The sequence below is a fragment of the Lepidochelys kempii genome, chromosome 1 (genome assembly GCF_965140265.1).
Source record: "Lepidochelys kempii isolate rLepKem1 chromosome 1, rLepKem1.hap2, whole genome shotgun sequence".
NCBI classification, from domain to species: domain Eukaryota; kingdom Metazoa; phylum Chordata; order Testudines; family Cheloniidae; genus Lepidochelys; species Lepidochelys kempii.
In genome coordinates, this window is record NC_133256.1 from 320,676,344 (window position 1) to 320,697,132 (window position 20,789).

Consider the following 20,789-nt stretch of genomic DNA (forward strand, 5'->3'; position numbering starts at 1 on the left):
CAACTAATTTGCCCAGTACCGACATTAGACTTACCAGTCTGTAATTGCCAGGATCACCTCTAAAGCCCTTCTTAAATATTGGTGTTACATTAGCTATCTTCCAGTCATTGGGTACAGTAGCTGATTTAAAAGACTGGTTACAAACCATAGTTAATAGGTCCACAATTTCATATTTGAGTTCTTTCATAACACTTGGGTGAATGCCGTCTGGTCCCGGTGACTTGTTACTGTTAAATTTCTCAATTAATTCCAAAACCTCCTCTTATGACACTTCAATCTGTGACAATTCCTCAGATTTGACACCTACAAAAGATGTCTCAGGTTTGGGAATTTCCCTAACATCCTCAGGTGTGAAGACTGAAGCAAAGAATTAATTTAGTTTCTCTGCAATGACTTTATCGTCTTTAAGTGCTCTCCTTTTGTATCTCGATCGTGCAGGGGCACCATTGGTTGTTTAGCAGGCTTCCTGCTTCTGATGTACTTAAAAAACATTTTGTTATTACCGTTTGAGTTTTTGGTTAGCTGTTCTTCAAACTCCTTTTTGGCTTTTCCTGTGATGAGCTGCCAAAATCTTAACAACCGGTTCCCTATAAAAAGTTCTGATTTAAGGGATGTGCCTCTGTTCTGCCCCCTCCCACCCCCCCCAGGCTCTGTCCTGCCCCCCTGCCCTTTCCAGGCCCGTTCTCCATCCCAGGTGCCTGCTGGTGGCGCAGGAGTCCTGCAGTCCTTGCACCAGTGGGGTCGCTCCTGGCATGTGGGGCGGCGGCTCCCTGCAGGCAAAGGCTGCCGTCTGCCCGACTCCCCACCGCAGGATGTGAGTGCCCCCAAGCGGCAGAGGCCGGACAGCACCAAACCGCAGGAGCAGGAGAGACTGGGGGGGGAGGCTCGCCCCAGCACGCCCAAGGCAGCCCCCAGTCATGGTACCAGCCGGCCCTGCCCGGTTCCTGGGGCAGAGGAGGCTGCTGCTGTGAGGGGCCTGGCTCCCCGGCCCTACGCGGCGCCCAGTCACATGGTGCCTGATCTCCCTGCCCAGCGCAGCTGGTCGCACTTCCTGGGCCGGGCAGGAAGCAGCATGGAGCTCGGCCGCGGCTGCTGAGCGAGGTGGCATCGGATCGGCCTCTGTGCGCATGGCCCCGGAGCGGCTGTCCGGATGGCTGCGCAGCGCAGGTACCAGCCACAGCGCAGCCCCTGCCCCAAGACAGGACGTGGGGTCCCGCAGCCCTTCCATAGCCCTGTACCCCCCAAACGGTGCTGATCCATGCACCCCCCCTCTAGCACCGAGCCCCTTCTCCAACCAGGGCCAGCTATAGGATTTTTGTCTCCCCAAGCAAAAAAATTTTTGGCCGCCCCAGCTTTTTTTTCATGCCCCCCCTCACCCCCAGCTCTGCCCCTTCCCAACCCGTTCCCCAAATCCCCGGCCCCACCGCCTCCCCCTGAGCATGCCACATTCCCCCCACCCCGCCATTGCTTCCTACGGCTTCTGCCCTTGCTCACCTCCGCTCTGCCTGCTCCCCTGAACACGCCGCCGCTCTGCCTCTCCCCCTCCCTCTCAGGCGAGGGAGAGGCAACGCGCTCAGGGGAGCAGGCGGAGAGGAGGCGAGCTGGGGCGGCGGGGGGCACATTTCTAGGGGCGGCATGGCCGGCGCCAGAATGCCGCCCCTAGAAATGTGCCGCCCCAGGCACCTGCTTGTTTTGCTGGTGCCTGGAGCCGGCCCTGTCTCCAAGCGCCCCCTTCTATAACACTGAGCCCTACACCATGCACCCTCCCTAGCGCCGCGAGTCGGGGCCCCCTTGGCCCGGGGGGCTGCCCCAGCTGAGCCCCAGCTTGGCTGGAACTTTCTGGGGTGGAGACTGCCTACTCAACCCCCCCCCCCGTTCCCCATCCTCTGACCACCCCCCCAGATCCTCCGCTCCCTCCAACCGCTCCCTGCTCCTTATCCAACCCCTCCTCCCAGCTCCGGCCCAGCCCCCTTACGATGCTGCTCAGGGCAGCGTGTGTGGATGCCGAGCGGCTGGCTGGAGCTCACAGCCCCGCCCCCTGGCCACGCCGCTCAAAGCGGCAGGCGCTCCAGAGCTGCCCAGGAGCGGTCCAGCTGCACGCTGAGGCTCTGCCAGAGGGGAGAAGGCAGGGGAGGGGCCGGGGGAGCCTCCCCGGCCGGGAGCTCAGGGAGCCCTAACAACCAGTTCTAAAACCGCTTCTAAATTTAACAACCGGTTCGCACCGGCTCCAGCTCACCACTGGGCTTTTCTTATTACATTTTTACATTGAATTTGGCAGTGTTTATGCTCCTTTCTACTTACCTCACTAAGATTTGATTTCCACTTTTTAAAAAAATGCCTTTTTATCTCTGACTGCTTCTTTTACGTGGTTGTTAAGCCACGGTGGTTCTTTTTTAGTTCTTTTACTGTGTTTTTTAATTTGGGGTATACATTTAAGTTGAGCCTCTATTATGGTGTCTTTGAAAAGTGTCCATGCAGCTTGCAGGGATCTCACTCTAGTCACTGTGCCTTTTAATTTCTGCTTAACTAACCTCCTCATTTTTGCATAGTTCCCCTTTCTGAAATTAAATGCCACAGAGTTGGGCTGTTGAGGTGTTCTTCCCACCACAGGAATGTTAAATGTTGTTATATTATGGTCACTATTTCCAAGCGGTCCTGTTATAGTTACCTCTTGGACCAGATCCAGCGCTCCACTCAGGACTAGATCGAGAGTTGCCTCTCCCCTTGTGGGTTCCTGTACCAGCTGCTCCAAGAAGCAGTCACTGAGACAAAGTCCATTGAGACAAAGTCCAACAACAACCTTTTTCTTAAGGGGGATGATTATTCTGTCTCCAAATGTCAGTCTCTTTCTGTATCAAAAAATGGACTGAGTTAACACCCAAGGCACAACGATGTTGCAAATTAGGCTTTAAATGTTTTGTGAGAAAACTCCAGTCACTTGGCACTAGCCGTTGCTATTAGTCAAGTCAGTCATTTTCATCAGTCCCAAATTCATCTGAAAACAAAAGAATGATCTGATGGCCCAGTGGAATCCTTGCTTTTGCTTTGTGAAAGAATATGAAACTCTTTCCAAAGAATGGTACGCACAGCTGGTTTGTAACCGGTCAGATCACTTGTCCTCATCTTGCACATCTAATCATTTGCTAACACACAAACCTTGTTTGTGAGTGATAAGAATGAGTTAGCTTGATATGCTGTATAACTGCTTACATTACTCCTAAAACACAATCACTGCAGCTCAGAAGAGGGAATATCCTGGTTTAGTAAAATAATCCCTTGTCAACAAGTATGCTACACAAGCCATTGTATTGTATTTATACAGTCTGCAGGTCACCCCACTTCAACATTACACAGACAACAGATTAAAAACATTAAATATACTTGATCTATAGTAAATGACCCATAGATTTCACTAAATAGAAAAAAATTTGGATAGCCTAACGTACACACACAAGGTTAAGTTGCTGGTAGTCACTGAACCCAATAAAGGATTATAGAATTTCTTTTTAACATCTAAAGAGTAACTAAAGAGCCACAAAGCACTCCAGATAAAAAGCAGGCCATCATTTCATTGCCCTGAATAAGAAGTGTTTTTCAGACCCGTTTGTTCTCATATGTGGAGAGGGAGGAGATCAAGGATATCGCTCTCTACACAAACCTTAAAAGCACAGATAAAAGTTTAGCAACCTTACTGAAATGAATATTAAGGTTTAGCAAGACTGAAGGTCAAATCCTTCAGATTTTCTTCATATTTGCATGTAACTTTCCCACATATTTCTTTCTGTAGGTATGGTAAAGAACAGCAGAGGGGCAAGCTAGAATGGTAGAACCTTGTGGCACTACTGAGTCATCAAAATAACCTCTAGCAGCCTCACCTTCTGCAGCTTGATTTCCAATGCACTGTCCAAAACTGCAGCATTGATATTCGTCTCACGGATGTCTTTTAGAACTTTCACCTGCAAATGGGATTACAAATGCAATCATTAGTACAGATTCCTTGAGAAGCTTTCACAGTATTACAATTAGATTTCCCATTCTAGCAGCATCTAAATCAATATGATATGATTAGTTACTCCCGTGGATTACATGCTGCTGTAACAAACCTTCACACGCAGAAATCTGGGTAATTTAATCAGGCAGTAATGGATTCTGGGAATGCTCCCACTGTCTAGAAACTTAAAATGATTCTCTCCCTATAATAACTTGCCATTATGCACCTGAAGCTAAATTGCCTGACAGGCTTGACAGTGGACAGTGGTGATTAAAACAGGTCACATCTCATCATCAAAAGTGGCAACTCCTGCTGAATTCACTTAGAAAACTGAATCCAAGAAAGGGGGGGAAAATCCTAATTGTATTTCACAGGAATAACATACGCGTGCATCTCTCTCTTTAATATACATATTATTAAAAAATGCAACTCATTCCCTAGTAAAGGAAAGAATGTATGGACTGATGCCTGTGGGGAAACATAACAGACTAGGGAAATGGCAAACTGAGCACATAAATGTATTCCTTTGAAGGTGCTCAATGCCACTGAACAACATACCAGGAAGCAGCACACTTTCTGGAAGGGGCTTGTATATGATACTGGACTCTGCTGTCATAGTAAATAACTCACATAGCAGAGCTGTGCTGCTACAGATGAGTCTGATGTGCTGGTATCTTCATCTTGAAAAAGACTTTGCACCTACTCCCTCCCAGGCTCATGCAACAGCTTGGCTCCATGCCTTGATTAAATTTTATGGCTTTTTCAAGGCAACCTCCTCCTGGAATTATCAGTACATGTTGTATTGGATAAAAAAAATAACCCAACTTGTTAACTGTCACATGGCCAGGATCACAGCGTAGAGGGGAAATATACAAATCTACATCCAGGCAAACACACATAGCTTCATTTTGGAAATTAGGCCTCTAAATGTTGTAAACAGCCAGTATACTGGTTTGTATGAACGGTGCAGCTGTATTTCCCTCTAATATTGCTGGTGTGCTACAGTAAACAGCATACATTGTGAAACGTAACCCATCATATAGCAATTCAGGACATTTGTTTATCCATTGTGTTGTCCTGTTCCTAAACATTCCTGCCTCATGGTACAGCTGGCTCAGTGCTGTTCAACAGAAATGTAACACACTTTTCCTATGGATCTTTAATAGAGCAGGGATTCAGGAATGAAAGAAAAATAGCCTTCCATGAAAACTCTTCCCCGCAATAATTGCCAGTGAACTCTGCCCTCGTTATAAAACTCTACACAATTGGCCAGAAAAAGAGCCCCGTGGTGCACATGATTTTTCACCTCTCTATTCTCTGTAATATTCTTGGGTTTAGTGTTCTGTTCTGACGTGCTAACCATTTGGAATGTTAATCTTCACCCTTTTTATTGTTTGTCACCAGACGCGTGCTAAACTGGCTCAGAAGATCCTGTATGCTGCAGTGCTATCTACTGACCACAGTCAGTCATTACAGAAGCAGCCCAAAAGCCGGGCAGGGAGGAATTGCACAGGCCAAGGAGACACGCCGTAGCAAAGAACACTGTAAAGGAGTGAGAACTAGAAAGCATGGTTAGCACATTAGGAACATTAACAGGCAATTATTTGTATGACAAATGTTCGATTACTTACATCTCTTTATTACTTAATTGTCCATTTGAAGAAACTGCTTTTTATGCTCAGAAATCTGTAGAAGAAAAATAATCTGTGGGAGCTCATTAATTAGAGGAATTGTTCCTTGTCATGTTTGTAGAGGCTTAGCATAAAGGGCAGTGTTGTAACACATTAGTGACAGTCTTATTGTCACCCCTACCTACCATACATTGGCACCACTGAGCTTTCAGACAATGAACTAGCTTACATTTAATGTAAGACTTGAAGTTGACTGGTGCATTACTATTAATAAACAGTAACGCCATTAAGGCCTGTTAAGGCTGCACAATGAACTTGTCACAACGGATGATCTACAAATCAATATAAATAACAGTGACGGGTGATAATTGAATTCCAGCAGTCCCTCAGCACATGCTGTATATGAAGAGACATGACACACTGAAACTAAAGTAGGAAAGCCAAAAGATGTGATAATATGAACATTCTTATGTGAAACTTGATGTCACTATAGCTTTTAATGGGGTCACACTGAGAATATGTATTGACTTCTTTAAAAACAAAAAATAACTAGATAGTTACCCAGTCTCCCAAATTAGGACTTAGACACAAAAGTTTAGTGTGATTCTAGCCTTGCTTCCTTCCAAACAATGAATACCGCCCTCCGATGAATTCATTAGTGGGTGCATTGCTTGCACCTTGGTTACAGTAAGAGTGGGATTTTGTGCAAGCCAGGAAGTCTCTGAAGTTGCTGTCGGTTGATTCATCACTTTACATAATCAAAAAGGTACCAGCAGAAGTAAGGAGGTCAGGAAAAATAAATGATTCCATTATGCCATGCTCTGGGTTGGCACATTACTTTCAAAAGCAGTTATAACAAGCTAGGCCCCAAACGTTTGCACTTGACTAGACCATTAGAACAGAAAGAAATACTCTGGGGCCACAATGAGCTTTTCAATGGAAATGCAAACTCCAGCAAATAAATCCCTATAGGTTCTTCGGAGGAATCTATGTTCAAACTTTTATTTTCTCTTGTTATACTCATGGCAGCAAATGAAAATCCATCCTTCTTACTCGCATTTTTTAAAGACGAGCACAATGCCACCTGTGTTTTGGAACTGCCTCAAAAGCTAGAAGGTGAAGAGATCAGATAATATTGTTGAAGACTGTTTTGTATGTGCATCCTCTGTTACAGGCAAACAACCACTACAGACAAAGGGGTGGCTGCTCTTTGCACATCAAGAGTTTTCTTAGAAATGTAAGCATGCAGTGCATAGGAAATAAAAAACTGGATTTGTACATATGCCATGTCTGCATACTTGTTAAGAGATGACACAGTAATAAGGCCTTTAATAATAGGGGAATGAGCAGGGCCGGCTCTAGGCACCAGCTAAGGAAGCTAGTGCCTGGGGAAGCTCTGCTGAAGGGGCGGCACTCAGGCTGTTCTTGGGGTGGCACTCCGGCAGCAGCCCTGACAGTAATTTGACGGCAACACCTCTCCATTGTTTCCCATGGCGGCAATTCGGCGACAGCTCCCTCCGATATTCCTGTTCTCTCCGCCGGCAGTGTATTCGGCAGGTTTTTTTTGTTTTTGTTTTTTCTGCTTGGGGCGGCAAAAAATGTAGAGCCGGCTCTGGGAATGAGTAAGGAAACAGAGAACAAGTAAAGGAGCTGTTTGTGTGATGCATGGTCAGCATGAATTGCCAGAAACAACAGAGTATTGGGCTGCCATGGTTTAAGCAATGAAAAACAACAATTAAAGTAAAATTGCTGTTTAATACAAGATCAAGCAGCCTGTCATCGTTACAGCTGTAACATGTCATTGTGCTGGGAATGTAACCTGGGTGATCGAGGATTTGAAGAGCAAAAGAACAAGGGGACGTTTCCTGCATTTTTTTTTCAAATAAATGATAGTAAAACTGTTTTGTCACAGCAATGCAGCATATTTAAAACAGACATAAAGCCTGGAAGGGATGCTTCCAAAGGCTTGAATATTTTCCTATTCAATATTTTGTATCTGTTCTGAGATCAGTCAAGGGTAATTTAATATTTTCTATATGTAAGTCCTAATTCAGCCATTGGACATGCTGGCCACACTGACATATCCCAGGGTTCAGGGAGCCAGTGTCTGGAAGTCTGCCCACAAGCGGGTTGCAGGAAAAGTGCCCACAATTCCTCACTCCACCAGGGGACAGCTAACTCCTGAGCTGTCCCAGAAGTTAGTGCTGTTGGCTGGGGAATGAGTATGACCAGAGTAACATAATATATTGAACTAGGTTATGCATTCTCTGTTGATCCCCTGGGATGCCTGGCAGCGCCAGTGAACGCATAGGCACTGACTCCATGGGTGCTCTGGGGCTCGAGCACCCACAAAAACAACCTGGGTGCTCACTCACTGGCAGGGAGTGGAAGGGGCAGGACCAGCTCCTTCCGGCCACTGAGAAACTGCTCTGCAGCATGGCAGGCTAGCAGCTGCCTGAGAGAGCCACTCCCATCCCTGGGCGAGGGTGCCGGAGGCGAGCGAGCCAGAGGCTCCCCTCCCCGCTTGCTCAGCTAAGGACCTCAGCAACTGGGCTGTGGCAGAGAGCGGAAACCACGTCCCCAGCCAGGTTCTCTCAGGCAGCTGCTGGGCTGCAGAACAGCAACTGGGAGGGGCCAGCATCCAGGGGCAGCATGGGTGGGGGACCAGACTGCATCCGTGGGGCAGCATGGGGAGGAAACAGCTCAGCGCACTAAGGGAGAAGAGGGCCAGGCTATGGCAAAGGCAGCTGAGGAGCCGGACCCACTGGGGCTGGTTGATCTGGTGTTGGCTGTCCCCAATCTGGGCCATGCTCCCACCCCCAGGCACAAAGCTGTCTGCGTGTCCAAGCCCCGCACGATGGGCCCCAGGAGCAGGGTAGTTTGGCCTGGCGAGGCACCTAGGCTGAGCTGGGAGAAGCTGGAGGCAGGAGACACTGGGGGGAAGGGGGAGGGGGAAGGGAAGGAGCGGGGACGGGGCATGCTTGGGAGAGGGGAAGGAATGGGCGGGAAGTGGGGGAGCAGGGTGGAGGTGGGGTCTTGGGGGAAAGGATGGAGTGGGGGCGGAGTCTGGGGTGGAGTGTGGGGTCGAGCACCCATCAGGAAAATCAGAAAATCGGGGCCTGTGAGTGAACCTATATCTCAATATTGTTGTCCTTATTGTCCTAATTCCTCTCCATTTGTAATGTCTTTGTTGCTGTATCCATGACTCTGCTTCCCCAAGTCCCCTCCTGATCTTTTTCAAATCCCTTCTGGAAACCCACCAGATCTGAAAAGCTGCAAATTGCAAGAGTCTACATGATGCACTGTTCATTAAGTGTCATGTACCTTTAAATTACAGCCTGTTGTAAAGAATACACAATAATGACACTGTCGGAATCAACAGAGCAATAATAAAAGTAACATGGTTGACACCTTCCCATCTGCCACGTTTTGCTAGACCACCAGAGTCCTAGAGTACATGCACTTACCTTGACTTTGCTTTCACTTGTATCATTCTTGCTTTCTTATGTAACCCCCTGTTCACTGGCCCAGTATGAGGTTGTTCAAGATCGGGGAAGCCTGCCTTGCTATTTTGTACACAACTTTGGGAAACTGGGCCTGTCACTCCTTTGTGTGCTCAGTGCTGTGTGTCAGTGTGTGTTCACCTCAGACCAGACCCACTCAGACAAGCCACCAGGAACAAGACTTTATTCTGTAAAGAACATAGAACAGAATTACAGTCCAGCAGCCTCCTCTCTGCTTGCCAGCTACCTGCTCCCAGCTCAGTCAGTGCTGAGAGGTCCCGCTGGGGGGAGGAGAGGGCTCAGAGGGTACATCCTGCCAGGAACCAGGAAGTACTCCCAACATACCACAGTTTGTAGTCCACAACTTGTAATTCCCAGGGCTGCTGTTGGAGCACACTGGACCTTGGGCTACACCCTTCCCCCACTTATCGAAAGGGCGACCTCGTCCCTTTCCTTAGTCTAAACCTCTCAGATTGATTATCATATGCCACCCCCTTTTCAATATTCCCCACAGCAACACTAGCCAAACCCCCGGTCTCTGCTTCTCTTTCATCAGGCAGCCCACTGTTCCAAATCGAGCTGGACAGGTGCCCTTCACTGTCTTGTTGAGGGCTGAGGAGCTGGTGAACTATCTCTGGGCACCTCTCCAATCTGGTCCCACTCTGTCTGCCCTTCTCCAATTCAGTTAGGTTTGTTCAGACTCTCCTCAGTTTGGTCGGTCTCCTTCTGTGGTCCCCATGGTGTGATCAGGCTCTTCCAGGTCAGAGTACTGAGGGTCTGAGTCAAGATGGTCTTGGTCTGGGTCTGGGCCTTGTGACTCAATACAGTGTAGCCCTGACACCCCTTCATTGCACTGCCCATCCCCCATGTCCAGGGTATCCCTTGTGTACGTCATCCCCCTACTGGTTTTCTTTCCCCTATAACAGCCGGTCTATCTACAGAGCCAACAGTAAGTTCCTTTCCGACCGCTGCCTCCAATGGGAAGTTTCCCTCAAGCCCCAGCTTGGCTTCCTCCATTTGTACCTCCCTGCCTGCTGGTTGATTAACTCCACTGATAGGTAGAAACATGCATGATGTAGTTTGGTTACAGTGTATCACTCATTCCCCTCCTCCTGATTCCAGCTGTACAGCATAGACAGGCAAGTCCCCTGATCACAATATAGGGGATTGGTTCCCATCTGTCTCCCAGTTTCTGTCTCCCTTTCTTCTCCCTGACTACTAGCACCCTGTCTCCAGGAGTCAGTGGGGCTTCTCACATCTGGTGGTCATAGTACTGTTTCTGGTGAAGTTTGGCAGCTTCAGATGCCTGTGCACCCTGATGATATGCTCTCTCTAGGCATTCCCTTCGCCAGAAGATGTACCACTCCACCTCTACCCGCTCATCTCCCCGGTGAGGGATACCCAGGGCCAGATCTACCTTCAGCCTGGGGGGCCAGCCAAACATTAAGAAGAATGGGGAAAACCCAGTGGATTCATGGTGGGTACAGTTATAGGCATGAGTCATGGGCTCAACACAATCCTTCCAGTTCGCCTTTTGGCCCAGATGCCGGGTTCCCAGCATATTCATGAGTGTTCGGTGGAAACACTCAGTAGTCCCATTCCCTTGAGGGTGGTAGGGCATGGTTCTGCTCTTTGAAGTCCCCAATAGATTCCAAAGCTGGACCAGGAGATTACTTTCAAAATTTCTCCCCTGGTCCATATGTATCTTTTCAGGGATGCCATAGTAGCAGATGAACTGTTTCCACATCACCCTGGCCACAGAAGATGCGCGCTGGTCAAGAGTAGGCTATGCCTGAGCATAACAAGTGAAGTGGTCAGTGACTACAAGGACATTCTTGATGCACCCCCTGGACAATTCCAGGGTGAGAAAATCGAAGCACACTACCTACAGAGGCCTACTGGTATGCATTGAGATAAGTGGAGCTCGGCCTTCAGAGATGCCTCTCTTTCTTAGGCAGCACCTTTCGCAAAAGAAGCACCAGCCCTGGATGGTGAACTGCATGCCTAGCCAATAACAGCGAGTGCGGATGAGATCCACTGTACGGTCAATGCCCACCTGTACCCATGTCCATGTGCAGAGCTTTGAACACTTCTCTCTGAGGTTTCTCGGGCAGCACCACCTGTTGGATCTGTCCCTCTCCTGGGATTGTTGTCCTCCTGTAAAGGATCCCCTCTACCAGCTGCAATCACTTACATTGATTCAGTAATGTCCGCCCTGGTGTTTCTTTCTTCTGCCTCTTCCGGGCACTGCCTGGGCATTGCCTAGGCATGTAGGTCCTTACTCAGGAGATTACTGCATCCTTTTCCTGCAGCCTCCTCAGTTCTTCCTTAGGTAGGCCTGGGATTAATTCTATGCATAGCCTATGGTGTGGCTCATCTCTCACCATTGCATTCCTTTGGCATTCACCCTGGGTTGCTATGGAGGACACATTGCATCCGGCATTCAGAACTGTAGCCACCTCCTCCCGGGGTAACTGAGACAGGCCATCAGCATTGGCATTACTTCTCCCAGGCCAGTACTTTATGTCAAAGTTGAACTCTGCCATCTTTGCCATCCACCTTTGACTGGTTGCATCCAATTTAGCAGCAGTACTAACATAGGTCAGTGGATTGCTGTCAGTCAGCACTGTAAATTGGTGTCCTAGTAGATCAATTTAGAGCCTATCTGCTGCCGCTCATTTTAACGCCAAGAACTCCAGTTTATGGGCAGAGTATTTTTTTTCTGAGGGAGTTAAGCCCATGCTGGCATAAGCTATGACCCTCTCCTTCCCTACCTGAACCTGAACCAGTACAGCTCCTAGCCCCTCTGTAGATGCATCTGTCTGGACTATGAATGTTAAGCTGTAGTCAGCATATCCCAGTATTGGTGTAGTAGTCAGCTTTGTCTTCAGCTCTGTGAAAGCTTGGTCGTAGTCCTCTATCCAAACAAAACTGGGTATCTTAGTGGAACCACTTTGATTTCTCCTTCTGGTCTGGGGTTCACCTGCAGTTAATCTGAATAAAGGGGCTGCCAGTTTGGAGTAGCCTTTGATGTATCTCCTGTAATAACCAGGAATCTAAGAAATTGTAACACTTCCCTCTTAGAAGCAGTCTTCCAATCCCTCACCTGCTGTATCTTATTTGGATCTGTTGCAATGCCTTGGGCCAATACTATGTGCTCAAGGTATCCTACCTCTTCTCGTAGCAGGTGACACTTCCTGGGCTTCAGCTTGAAACCGTGTTGACGGAGTCTATCAAAAACCATCTCCAGGAGCTCCTCAAAAGTATGGGAGAATGATATGACATCATCAAGGTAAATCAGTACTGCTGAGAAGTTTAAATCCCCAAAGACATGCATCATAAGCCTCTGGAAGGTAGCCAGGGCATTCTGTAGACCAAAAGGCATCAGATTACATTCAAACAGCCCCATGGGATGATGAATGCAGTTTTGGGTTTATCCTCCTCTGCCATTTCCACCTGCCAATACCCTGAGGTAAGATCCAGTGTGGAGTAATATCTGGCTCCTCCTAGGGCATCCAGGGCTTCTTCGATACAGGGCTGAGGAAATGCATCTTGAGTGGTTTTAGCATTCAACTGTCTGTAGTCAATACACAGTCTCATAGAACCATCTTTCTTCCTCGCCACCATTATTGGTGATGCATAAGGACTTTGACTCGGTCTGATTGCTCCTGCCTCCACCACCCCCTGCAAGTCTTTACAGAGCTCCTGGTATTGTGCCAGAGGTATTCTCTGGTAGGGTTGCCTCACAGGAATAGTATCAATCAGCAGTATCTCATGCTTGACTGTGGAAGTGCAGCCCAAGTTGAGATCATTTTGAGAAAATACATCTGCATTCCACCTCAGGAACTTTTCCAGTATCTTCAGTTGAGCTGGGTCCTGCACAGCTACCTGACTCTGGTCCACTTCCTGCACAGCAGCATCGGCCTGTGCCACTTGTGCTTGTGTGCTTGTGCTTGTCGGCAAGTGCTTGTCCTGGAGAATATTTTAAGTTGCTGCTCATGCTAGCCATGCTGTAGACTACTGAAGCTGTAGCTAGATGCTGGTTCCTCTTTATTACCTCTGTTGTTTGTCCTACATTCTGCAGATAAATATAAGCCTTCCCATGTTCAACATTCATTATGCCTTCCTCCACCCTCAGGTCTTCTGGCAGGTAAGTCTTAGCATCAGCTTCTAGTGTATGGTCCCCATCCTGTACGCCAAGGGGCCTTCACAGGTACAATTCTTCCTTCTCCAGCTCCTAACAAGATGGGCCGCTTGCCAGTTTATCTCAAGGATGGCCTCTCTTGGCCAGAGATCACTTGCTTCTAGGCTGCATACCACACTGGTGACTTCCCTTTCAGGCAGGCAGGGAATTGATTCCCTCACTGGTTAGCTAAATCCTGCCAACTTGAACGGATGACATTTGTTTCAAACAACATGGGGACTCCCTGGCAGTACTTCATCCCAGGCACCACAAGGGCAGGGACTCCCTTGTAGGTTCAGCCAAGAAAAAATAAATCTAACTTGATTGCTCCTTGATGGGAAATTCCTTGGCCACCGGCTCCCTCTATTAGGATATCTACAGGCATGGGATGCAACTTGCCCAGGGTAGGGTGGTTTCTCCAGAAATCCTCTCTGATGGTTGTGATCTGAGACTCTGAATCAATTAGAGCCTTGCACAGGATACCATTCACTTCAACAGTTTCCTCGTTCAAGAGCCCCACCAGTCCAGGATGACAGGTTGCAGCTGGTAGATTACGCTGGAAAGTTGTGCACACTGACGCTAGTGGGGGACTTCTCACCAGCTCTATACCCTTCACCTACTTCTTGGTGTCAGGCTCTAGCAGTTTAAAGAAGAGGGAGCCTCAACTTGCCGTGGCCCCATGGGATGGGGCTGAGGGGGTTGACGGCAGCCCCGGGCTATGTGGCCTTCTTGTCCACAACGATGGTATATTAAATGGCCTCTGGTGCCACAGACACTAAGATCAGGGGGTACCTCACCCACTTCCCCATCTAGAATTTTGGGGTGTTGTCTTCGCTACTGCATCCTGCTGCAGCACTTGTGCCTCTAGTTGTCCCATTCTCTCCTGGCTCTGGCTCTGGAGGACAGTCAGTTCTTGGACTAGCCCAGTTAGGCCCTTCACTGCCTCCAACATCACGTGATATGGTTGGAGGCAGTGAAGGCACCTTGGGTGGAGGCACGTTGGGAACAGCCTGCACAGCACCATGTGACAGGGCACCTTGTTGCATGCTGTTTATCCTCTGGGCTGGCATATCTATTCTACCCTCTACATTCCTCTCCCAAGCCAGCTGGCGCAGTTCTCCTTGCAGCTGCCAGAATGTCATGCAGCAAGGCTGCATAGGTGCCAACCTGTCCCAAACTTCTCGCTCTCGGATGCCCTGCATGAACTGCTGTGTCAACTTATAGTCCCAATCAGGAAAAGTGTGGCCCTTCGGAGCGTCTCCTCTACTACCCGCAGTGGTGCCTCTAACTTGATGGCATAGACGAAGCTGTCTCTCTAGGGCGTTGGTGTCTCTCATAAAAGTCTGCCATGAGGTCCAGAGATAAATGGCAGTCACTGTACTCTGCTTTAAGCTCTTCAATAGCTTGGGCTGGAAACTGCTCCTGGGGCAGCAGATTAAGGACTAATTTACGGGGGCCCCCACTCAGATATCTGATGTGGGTGGGGAACTTCAAAAGCTCAGGAATGCCAGTGGCTGTTAGCAGGTACTGTATACATTTTATCCAGTCCTTTATGTCTACTCTGCAATCTGCACCACCACTGAACACAGGAACCCCAAGGATTTGGTACTGTGCAGGGAGGTATGGCATTACCGTGTTCCTCCCCAAGATTCCTCCTGCCCCCCCAATATCTTCACCCTGAGTAACAGGAGTCTCCTGGCTACAACACCCATTGGGGGTCTCTAATTTCACTGACACCAAACCAGAGTCAGGCCAATCCCCTTGGGCTTCAAACCGTGAATCCATGCTGTCCTGGTTCTCTTTTGTGTCAGCTTCCCTACTGTGTGCAAAAAATTAAACTTCCCCTATTTGAGTCACGGCACCAACAACTAAAAAAAATGTAACCCCCTCTCCTGTTCACTGGCCCAGTACGAGTTTGTTCAAGATAGGGGAAGCCTGCCTTGCGACTTTTTACACAACTTTGGGAAACTGGAAAACTTGAGGCTCTTTTGTGTTCTCTGCATTGTGTATCAATGTGTGTTCACCTCAGACCAGACCCACTCAGACAAACGTCCAGGAACAAGGCTTTATTCTGTAAAGAACATAGAACAGGATTACAGTCCAGCAGCCTCCTCTCTGCTTGCCCGCTACCTGCTCCCAGCTCAGTCAGTGCTGAGATGTCCTGCTGGGGGGCTGGAGGGTACGTCCTGGCAGGAACAAGGAAGTTCTCCCAACATGCTGCAGTTTGTAGTCCAAAACTTGTAGTTCCCAGGGCTGCTGTGGAAGCACACTGCACCTTAGGCTACACTTATTTGGAGGTTTTCACTTTCATCTAATCAATCAATTGAAGCCTTCATTAATTATCGCTGTGTTGTAACTCTGTTTCATAAGGAATGTCAAAGCTGTCCAAACTTCCATCATACTATTTGCCACAGTTCAGGGCAACTGCACCTGTATTCCCCCTCTGTGGCCCTGCAAGGCTTCTGGCTTCCCTGCTGTTATCTCTCTTGGGTGGAGACCCATGTCTCACTCCCTCCTGATGGGGGTATTTCCTGGCTGCACAGTTCCCTGCCTACACTAGGAATTCCCCAGCAAGTCAGACTGCCTTAGCAGGCCTGCTTTGCTTTCCTTCCTTACAGGCTATAAACAGTGTGATTGCCCACAGTTAAGTTACCACACAGCTCTAAGCAAGCACTTTTATTGTTAAGGTGAAAGCAATACAGAGAAAACATTAAAAACAATAAAGGAGTCTCCACCCATGCTAATAAGATCACCAGAGATCACCTCAGCTCCACCAAGGTCTGTGGCAGGTGAACAGTCCTTCAAACCCCACCAAAGGGTTTTTCTGCAGTCACAAGTTCATAGCACTGTTAGCTCAGAATGAGCTCACTCATGAAAAGTTTAGTCCCTCCTTTATACAGTCTGTGTCTTTGATCTGGGAATAGGTAATCTGTAGACAATGGGACTCTCCTTGGGGCACAACTTCAAAAGGCAGGTGCATAACACCAGGAATTACATTTGCATGTCACTCCCCTGGGAAACCCACTTAACTGTAAAAGTTCACATTGTTTCAAATAGTTCTTTGAAGCTCATAACAATTTTCAGGTTTACCTTAGTCATGTCTCCCCCCTTGAGATACTACATACAATCCCACAATAATACACAAACATATTCATTATAATACAATGACCACATAAGACACTTAGGCTTCATTTAGTAAAGTTTAATTTCATTCAAGAAGATTTGTCCAGGATATTGTAGGAAATTGCCATATTGGTCACATTATTATCCTGTGTTTAGTGGCACTTCAGCATTGAAGTATTAAGAAATTATGCTGAAAACAGACAAATTACATTGAGAGTTTACCAAAGCATTTTTACGTGCCTATTACCAAAAAATGATGTGAAATCTAGCATGAGTTTGCTACCCTGTAAGGAGGTAAAATGAATAGAAACTGTCATCAACTTATTGTTCAATCAGCACGCAGAATGCTCCCAACACCCTAGATTTGAAGGGCCACATTTTCATTTCTGCAGAGCAGAAGGGAGAAAAAGGAAAGTATCTCACATTAACTTGTGAATGATTCAGCAATGAATAACCCCATGCCTTTTGATGCACCTCCATGGTGTGAGAGGGCTGACACAATATGAGTGGTTGAACCTTCCTGATCAATTTGCCATTTTTTAATTTAAGCCCCATTCCCAAGAGAAGACTTCTATACTAGAAGAGATACCTCCATCCTCACTGACAATGGAGTTACACTAGGGAAGCATATTGCTCACTAACTTACGTCAGAGGCATTTCAATCTTTGAGTAGGACTATGAGATTTGACACTGATTTTTGCAAAAATTTGGCCCAGAAGAACCTTTGTCCATTTTCATCACTAAAATAGCTTTCTTTTGTGTAAAGTGTGACCTTTTTTCTCCTTAAGAGTCTCATGAATGGTAGTAAAACTATGCAAAGTCTAGGCCTTGAAAGCTAAGCTTCAACACATTGTTTTGTGCCCACTGGTTGGCATTTTTCCATCCGGGCCTTCTAGCTTTCCCTTTTGGAAACTCTTGATTCCCTCCTGGACTAGCTGAAATCCCAGTGTCTTTCCAGCCAGTGGTCTGCATAGGTCCATGTTTTAGTGTGAAACACTAAAAGTCAGTGAAGCCATTGCCCATGAGCATACATGCCATGGATTGTACAGGTGTGCACATTTTCATACATTTGCATAAATTCAGGGGAAAACAATTAGAAGAAAACCACTTCTAATTTTAAATTACACTCTATCAAAACCTTAGTGTAGGAGGACACTGTGGAGGTGGGGGGAGGGCACTCAGGACTTTAAGTCCCTAGTATCCCAACAACCATCCCAAGCAGATCACATGGCTCCATCCCTACATATTAGGGGTAGAGTTACCCCTTAGTAAGGGGAGGATTTTGTCCCCCTTTGGACCCAAAGCACCAGTGACAGGGGGAGGGAACCAGCCAGTTCCCTCTGTCCACCACAGCAGCAAAGTCAATGGGGAGTCTCCCAGGGTGATAGGTGTCCTGTACCCTTCCCTCCCATCACAAACAGGACTACACAGAGAAGTGGTCCTACCACTGGTTCCAGGCCAGCCTTAGGAAGGGGGAGACTCAGTCCCTGCTAGGAGCTGGAGGACTAGGGTGCACTTTCACCATTCAGTGCCCCAGGGCAGTGACATTACCAACTACCATTGCATTTCAACCACTACCAGCTGCCTCTGCAGCATCAGGAGATAAGGCACTAAGGGGGTGAGTATGGGCCACTGTCCCTCCCTCTGCCTTTGCCCAAACCTCACACCCTGCATCAGGCTTCCTTCCCAGTCTTCCCTTCCCGAAGCTACACTCAGTTCTACCCAGGGCACTTGTCAAGGTTCCTTCCCCACTCTGAACTCTAGGGTACAGATGTGGGGACCTGCATGAAAGACCCCCTAAGCTTATTCTTACCAGCTTAGGTTAAAACTTCCCCAAGGTACAAACTTTTACCTTTTGTCCTTGAACCATTATGCTGCCACCACCAAAGTGTCAAACAAAAATAACAGGAGAAGTGCCCACTTGGAAACGTCTCCCCTCCAAAATATCCCCCCAAGCACTACACCCCCTGTCCTGGGGAAGGCTTGATAAAAATCCTCACCAATTTGCATAGGTGAACACAGACCCAAACCCTTGGATCTTAAGAACAAGGAAAAAGCAATCTTAAAAGAGAACTTTAATTAAAGAAAAAAGTAAAACAAAAACCTCTGTAAAATCAGGAAGGGAAATACCTTACAGAGTAGTCAGATTCAAAACATAGAGAATCCCTCTAGGCAAAACCTTAAGTTACAAAAAGACACAAAAACAGGAATATATATTCCATTCAGCACAGCTTATTTTATCAGCCATTTAAACAAAACAGAATCTCATGCATATCTAGCTAGATTGTTTACTAACTCTTTACAGGAGTTCTGACCTGCATTCCTGCTCTGGTCCCAGCAAAAGCATCTCATATTCAGATAGGACCCTTTGTTCCCCCCCTCCCGCTTTGAAAGTATCTTGTCTCCTCATTGGTCCTTTTGGTCAGGTGCCAGCAAGGTTATCTTAGCTTCTTAACCCTTTACAGGTGAGAGGGTTTTTTCCTCTGGCCAGGAGGGATTTAAAGGTGGTTAGCCTTCCCTTTATATTTGTGACAGCACCTCTCCAATTTGAGTCTTTGCAGTGTTGTCTTCTTGTCCTACTTGTGGTTGTGTACTACTGTCCTTTGCCATACCCCACCATATCCCCTCTCCCACCTGTCTTCTCTCCCCAGCAATCTCATGATCACCTATTCCTACTGTACACATACACCACTAAAAACAAATATCCAGATTCAGTTTTGAATTACATATATATATATATAAATAAACCTATAAAAAACAAACAGCAACTAGACATGAGCTACACTACTAAGCTAACTAGGATCCTGTTTTTGTGACCCGTGTTGCTTATATCCCCTCTCTCTTCTTTCTGTTCTGTCTCCTCCGCACTTCAGTACCAATCCTTTAATCTGATCCTTACAGGTGGTTAGAGCCCTGCGTAGATACAAAATTTGTATCTGCCATCTGAGCCATGATCTGCAAACACAGTCCACAGATATCCACAGATTTGCAGGGCTCTAGAAGTGGTCCCTTATGCCGGAGTGGGATCTTCTTGAAATCAATTGAGCTCCTAGTGAATGGAGGGCGCATCCCACACAGATCATGGTGCAGGATCAGAAGCCGAGATTCCAAGTTCTCCAGAGTATGAACTGAGTCTGGTTTATGTGCCTGTGTGGCACCACATGCATTTGTGGGTGTGTAGTGGGGTGGTAATCCCACTCCTGCCGGAAGGGGATAAAGCAGCCCCGGAGAGGGCTGCAGCGAGGAAATCTGGGCTAATTGGGAAAGCAGCCACAGCTGTAGCCAGTGCAATCAGGGCCCAGCTGACCCTTATAAGAGGGTGGTGGGCCAGAAGGACACAGACACTCTCTCTAGCTTCCTAGAGAGAGAAGGACCCGGCTGCCTAGGAAGCTAGGAAGGGCACCTAGGGTGCAGCAGTGCTGGGGAAGGGCAGAGGGAGTTGGGGAGTTCCAGCCTAGCAAATCCCCAGGCTGCAGGCCTAGTTAAGGACACACAAAAGGAGCTAGCAGGGTACCTGAAGTGGAGCAGTGCTGGGGAAGGGCAGAGGGGATGATTTAGCACTGGCTGGGATGATTTAGTCGGGGATCGGTCCTGCTTTGAGCAGGGGGTTGGACTAGATGACCTCCTGAGGTCCTTTCCAACCCTGATATTCTATGAGGGGGCTGGGGAGCTCCAGCCTAGCAAAGCCCCAGGCTGCAGGCCAAGTTAAAGGCCTATGAAAGGGTACTGGGGCTGCAGAGGGGCAGCCCAGAGATAGGCAGAGGCAGCTGGTTCAACCCCCCCTGTCGATGATGAGTGGTTCATAGACTGCAGTCTGCTTCAGGGAGTGGGGGCTAGATGGTGACTGGCAGTGGCCACTGAGGCAAGGTGGGGGAAGAGGGTTGGGAGATCCCCTGGGTGGGGAGACCCAGATTGTGGGGTACTGCTGGGGCAGAACCCTGGTGAGGAGGGCACCAGGGTCCGGGAGGGACACGGGGGCCAGTGGCAGGTGAGACCCCGGCCTGCAGAGGGCGCTCCTGGCTGAAAGTGCTAATTCCCAGGATGACCGACAGGAGGTGCCGCACTAGTGAGTCGTTGTCCCGTGACAGGATGTAAAAGAATAAATAACAACAGTGTATAGACAGTTTATAAGAGAAGCCAAAAGAGTGCAAATAATCACACATTAATGTCCATATCAGATTTCTCACACTCTTAATTTTCATGGTGACATATCCTAAAAAGTGAGACAGGAAAACAAGGACCATCCCTACTATGCATATCAGCCAACTCCAGAGGGGTTGTCAAAGGGAAATTCAGAAGAATTAAGCCATTTCAAACACTCTGTACTGGTGCATATTAGAAGATGTAGCACTGAAGGG

At 47.9% G+C, this 20,789-nt stretch overlaps 1 long non-coding RNA gene across 1 annotated transcript in view; it reads right to left on the reverse strand.

Annotated features, from left to right (window-relative positions):
• The window catches only part of LOC140906896 (uncharacterized), a 57,829-nt gene extending 53,905 nt beyond the window's left edge, over positions 1–3,924 (reverse strand). The window contains exon 1 of the long non-coding RNA XR_012157293.1: positions 3,876–3,924. This is a non-coding gene — a long non-coding RNA (uncharacterized lncRNA). The remainder of the gene's footprint in view (positions 1–3,875) is intronic.
• Positions 3,925–20,789: the final 16,865 nt, after the last annotated feature.